Genomic DNA, 6,000 nt, shown 5'->3' on the forward strand with positions numbered 1-6,000 from the left:
ATCAGACCTGACACAACTCTAAGCAATAGCAGGCATGACAAACAAGCATTAATGAGTAGGCACATCAGGGCTCAAACAACTCCTACTCATGCTAGTGGGCTTCATCTATTTACAGTGGCAATGACAGGTCATGCAAAGGAAAGGGGTTCAGCTACCGCATCATATAGCAGATGACTCGTTGTTGTCCTAATGCAGTAAAAGGGAGCAGAAGCGAGAGAGTGGGATTGTATCAGAATGAACAAGGGGGGTTTGCTTGCCTGCACTTCTGAAGATAGTATAGTTCTTCATCGGTGTCATCGAACTCATCGTCGAAATGTCGTCTACTGAGAGGGAACAAATACCGGCAAACAAGGAAGAACACAATCAATGCAATGCACAATATGATGCATGATCATGACATGTCAATATGCTATGATTTAAGCTAATGCAACTTGAACCAGAAGACTTGAGCTATTTTTGAACCAAAGGTTCAAGTTCAAATTCAAACTATGAGCTTATTAAGTGCATTATCATGTTTTATCCTAAACAGCAAGGTTAAGTTACTTAAACATGCATGAAACCAGTACAGATGGATAGATTGGATTTTTCTGATTATTTTTCATATATAACTTATTTCATTCTGAGTTATGGTTGAATTTCTATGAATTTTAGAAGTTAGCACTATTTTCTGGAATTTCCTGAACAAGAATAAATCCAGAAAATGCATTACTGTGTCAGCATTAAGTCATGCTGACCTCAGCAGGTCAACAGGCCGTCCAAGTCAAACCTGACGGCTGGGACCCACAGTCAGTGTCTCAGGGCTGGTTTGGGTGGATGACAGGTGGGACCGGTCAACGTTGACTTGGCTAAAGTCAAAGCTGACACGTGGGGTCTGCAAGATTAGCACTAATCTAAGCAGGAAATTTAGACTAACCTAATTAGTATCAGGGACCCACATGTCATCGACACAGGGCACTAACTAAACATGATTAGCACCTAAGCTGATGGTGCCACGTCAGCTGCCGGCGTTTAACCGCCGGCGACCACAGACCGCGGCGGTGCCCGCGTCGGGTTTGCTCTACGGGCCACCGTTCGACACGCGGAAGGGCATGTTTGAAAGAGCGGAGCGAGACGCATCCGTGGGTGGCCGTGGTTCGAGCGGGGGTGGACGGAGTCAACGGCGGCGACCAAAATGGCAGCGGCCGGAGCTTGGGTGGGTTGCGGGTTTGGTGTTGCAGCCCGCAAACTAACCAACTAACGCGCTAGCCATGCTCAACGTGCAGCCACGAGCTCGTTGGATGCTGGTGCGTGACCAAATGGTCACCGGAGTGACACCAGCGTTGAGCTCATGCAGTGGTGGGTTTCGGCCTTGACAGAAACAGCGGCTAGAGGACACGCTGGAGTGAGGGAACAGGGGGGATAGAGAGAGAAGCTCACGGCGGGGCTAGTAGAGGCGACGGCGAGGTTGGGGAAGCGCTGTGGCTGGCAAATCGATGACGATGGTGACAAAGCAGAGGCGGCGATGAAGACGATGGTGGCAGCGCTCTGCTACTCCTGGTGTTGCGTGCGTAGACGAGGAGATGAAGAGTGGGACGATGAAGCATCTGGACCGGCCGGAGAAGCGAGGGGGAGGCGGTGGATGCGGCGGTGCTCGTTGGCGTTCTCGGGCGGCCACGAACAGAGAGAGCAGAGGGGAGAGAGGCTGCGAGTGAGGGGAAAGGACCAGGGGGCTCGGGCGTCTCCAGGAGCTCGGTCGAGGACGGGGGAGGAAGCAGGAGGTGGCGGGGAGACATGGCCGCGGCCGGCTGTGATGCGGGCACGCAGCAGCTCCTACTGGCAGGAGCTTGAAGAAGCTCCTAGCGGTTGGGCTGGGCTGTCTGCTAGCTGGGCCGAAACAGGTAAGTGGGCTGCTGCCAGGTTAGTTTCTTTTCTCTCTCTCTTTTCTGTTTTTCTATTTCTTCTGTAACTTTGTGGCTTTTCTAAAAACACTAAAACTAACTCAAAAATCATGAAACTGCTCATGCCCACTGTTTGGAATAATTCCAACAGTAAACATTTTAGTTTATGATTATTTGAACATTTAAAATATTTTATAGCATTTAAATGTCCAAATGCAAATAACATATGATTTAATCCAGTGACCTTATGATGTCCTAGAAAAGTGTGCACCATTTTTGTCATAGGTTCTAGACCAAGGCAGAGATGATGAACATTTTAGAAGGGCATTTCAGGTTCATTGGAAAAGATTTTAGTAAACCCTAGTTGGATTGAGGGGGGGGGGTGCTGGGGGTTTCTGTCGTCCCCATTTCAACTTTCTGTGAAAAGTAAACATGATGGAGTCACTCTAATGCATGCACTGACTAGGGTTGTGACAGAAACTTGTATTGAGTGTATGTGTTGAACCGTGGCTCCGTTTGGAGCATGCTCTACATGAAACTTGCTTGGTTTTGCATGTAGTTTCATCATGCCATGTTGCATCCATGTTTTGGAGTGTTTGTGATTGTGTTTTGCTTGCATTTGCATCAATGCCCTGTTTAACTTGGTTTGCTCATATCTTCTAGGCCGTAGCTCCGAATTAAATGAACTTTATATGTAACTTGACTAGAAAGACGCGTAGATCTTCATGGTGCACTTTAAATTGCTGTTTAACAACCTCAACATTATGTGTTATTCAGATCTGGACCAATTTCGAAATTTGCATATGAGGACTTATCAGAATTGTTATATGTTGTTTCCGGCCTCATTTAAACTTGCTTTGATGTGTTGTTCTTGTATGCATCATCTCTTGCCATGAGTAGCATCATATAGACTTGTCATGCATCATACTTGTTTAAGCATCATGTCATGATATGTGTTGTGTGGTTACCGTGTTGTTTGCTTCTTTCTGGTGTTGCTTCTTCTTGATAGTTCCGGTAACATTGCAATTGTGAGGATCGGTTCGACTACGTGGGTTTGTCTTCTTCATGCACTCGTTCTTCTTCCTAGCAGGATTTCAAGCAAGATGGCCGTCACCTTGGATCTCACTACTATCTTTGCTACGCTAGTTGTCTCGATGCTATCGCTATGTGGCGCTACCTACCACTTGTTTATCAAGCCTCCCAAATTGCTATGATAGCCTCTAACCTTTTTACCCTTCCTAGCAAACCGTTGTTTGGCTATGTTACCGCTTTGCTCAGCCGTTCTTATAGCGTTGCTAGTTGCAGGTGCAGTTGCAGGTTGTTCCATGTTGGGACATGGATATCATGGGATATCACAATATCTCTTATTTAATTAATGCATCTATATACTTGCTAAAGGGTGGAAGGCTCGGCCTTATGCCTGGTGTTTTGTTCCACTCTTGCCGCCCTAGTTTCTGTCATACCGGTGTTATGTTCCTTGATTTTGCGTCCCTAACACGGTGAGGGTTTATGGGCCCCTCTTGACAATTCGCTTTGAATAAAACTCTTCCAGCAAGGCCCAACATTGGTTTTAACATTTGCCATAATAATATTGAACTAAATAATTAATTGGCATAGGGCGTCATGAACCCGAGGATTCTTTCTACATAAACAGGGGGCCAGTGCTGATGGTGTTGGTCCCAAACGGGCAGACTGCAAGGCCACCACGGGGCAACCCGAGGTTCTGGTTTTACTTGTAGGCTGACCTATCCGGTCGTGGCCCGAGACGAGATACGCGTGACTACTATCAGGGAGTCGGCACGCGTGGAGGTCTTGCTGGATTAGTTTTACCATTGTCGAAATGTCTTGTGCATCGGGATTCCGAGTCTAATCGGAAGGTCCCGCGATGGAGGATTGTCTCCGCAGATCGTGAGTTTGTCATGGGCTAAGTAGGGATACCCCTGTAGGGTTTAAACTTTCGAGATCCGTGCCCGCGGTTATGTGGCAGATGGGAATTTGTTAATATCCGGTTGTAGTGAACTTGAAGTAAACTCAATTAAAATACACCAACCGCGTGCGTAACTGTGACTGTCTCTTTTCGGGGAAATTCGAGAGGAGAACACGGTGGGGTTATGTTTGAACGTAAGTAGTTCAGGATCACTTATTGATCGTTACTAATTTGCGACCGTTTGCGTAGTTTCTCATCCTACTCTGTACTCGTAAGTTAGCCACCATACATTGCTTAGCCGCTGCTGCAACCTCACCAATTATCCTTTCCATACCCATTAAGCTTTGCTAGTCTTGATACCCATGGTAATGGGATTGCTGAGTCCTCGTGGCTCACAGATTACTACAACAACAGTTGCAGGTGCAGGTAATGTGATGATCATGACGTGAGAGCGATGTTCACTTGTTTTGGAGTTCTTCTTCTTATTCTTCTTTGTCAATCTTGGGTTAGGTTCCTGGTCGGCAGCCAGGGCTAGCAGGGTGGATGTCATTTGAGTTTCTGTTTGTGTTTCATCCGTAGTCGGATGTTGTTCTGATGTATGATGTTTGATGTATTCTTGTGGCATTTGTATGCCCTTTGTATGTATCCCCAACTATTATGTAATGGTACGATGTAATGATATCCACCTTGCAAAAGCGTCTCTAATATGCTTTCTATCCTTGGTGGGACCTTTGAGTTCCTTTAGGATAGAGTAGCATATTGGGCGTGACAGCTGGCTGGGTCCCTGGCAGTAGAGGAGGAGGATACAGTCGGCCCGACCTGCTTCGGCCCCCGCAGCCGCGACGAGCCCTTCCCCAAAGGGTTCTCGCTCCCTCGCGATACTCCCAAGTACACCAGCACCGTGAAGCCGGAGGACTGGCTGACCTACTACGCCACAACAGTCAGCATAGCGAACGGCAACAAGCGCGTTGCCGTGAAGTATGTTCCACTCATGTTGCAGGGCACGACCCGGACATGGCTGAACAACCTCAAGCCCAACAACATCAACAGCTGGTTGGACTTCAGCGACGTATTTGTCCGCAACTTCAATAGCACCTACAAGCGGCCCCCAAGCCTTGCTAGCTCCCCATGTGCGTTCAGGCCTGACTGAATCCACCCGCGAATACCTGACACGCTGGGCCGAGTTGCGCAACTTCTGCAAAGGCGTGCACGAGGTGCAGGCCATCGACTACTTCACCGCCGGGTGCAGAGAGGGCACCCTTCTCAAGCACAAGCTTCTGTGTGATGAGCCGAATACCTTGGACGAGCTCCTGGTTGTGGCGGACAAGTATGCCACGGCCGACTCCTCCATGAAGTTGGAGATCCGGGTTGACGCGTCCGGGAAGGTGATACCACCGGCTTCTCAAGTGCCGGCTGCTGACTCTAACTGGCGCCAATAGCCGCACGACAACAAGCGCAAGGCCCAGCAGCCGGCTTCCAATAGTCGGCAGGTGGCCACCGTCGAGGATCAGCAGCCGGCCGGGCAACCCGGCCCCAAGCGTTAGCGGGGCGGCAAGGGTGCCTGGCTGCCTGCCTTCTCCTTCGAGCAAGCCCTCGATGCCACGTGCAAGTACCATAGCGGCGCAAAACCGTCCAACCACACCACCCGGCAATGCATCTGGCTCACCCGAATCACTAAGGGTGAGGGCCTGCCGCCTTCTCCAGCCGGCCCGATGGCTCCGGCTCCTCAGCAGCCGGCCCACCCTGTCGGCATGCTGCAAGATGAATTCCCCAACGAGAACGCCACTTACGTCGTCTTCACCAGTGAAGCCAATGACAAGCACAGTCAGCGTCAGCAGTACCACGACGTGAATGCTGTTATTCCAGAGGTCCCCCAATTCATGCACTGGTCCGAGAGGCCCATCACCCGGAGCCATGATGACCATACGGCCATGATGCCCTCACCGGGTGCTTATGCCATGGTGTTGTACTCCACCTTCTCAACCGAGAGGCGGGCGTGCCGCTTCTCCCGAGTACTGATAGACGGCGGCAGCAACATCAACATCCTCTACCGTGACACCATGGAAAAGCTGGGCATCAAGGAGAAGCAACTCCAGCCCAGCCGGACCGTGTTCCATGGCATCGTCCCTGGGCTTTCATGCTCTCCAATGGGCAAGATCAAGATCGATGTCCTGTTCGGCGACAAGACTCACTTCC

Source organism: Triticum aestivum, chromosome 3D (assembly GCF_018294505.1).
Source record: "Triticum aestivum cultivar Chinese Spring chromosome 3D, IWGSC CS RefSeq v2.1, whole genome shotgun sequence".
NCBI classification, from domain to species: domain Eukaryota; kingdom Viridiplantae; phylum Streptophyta; class Magnoliopsida; order Poales; family Poaceae; genus Triticum; species Triticum aestivum.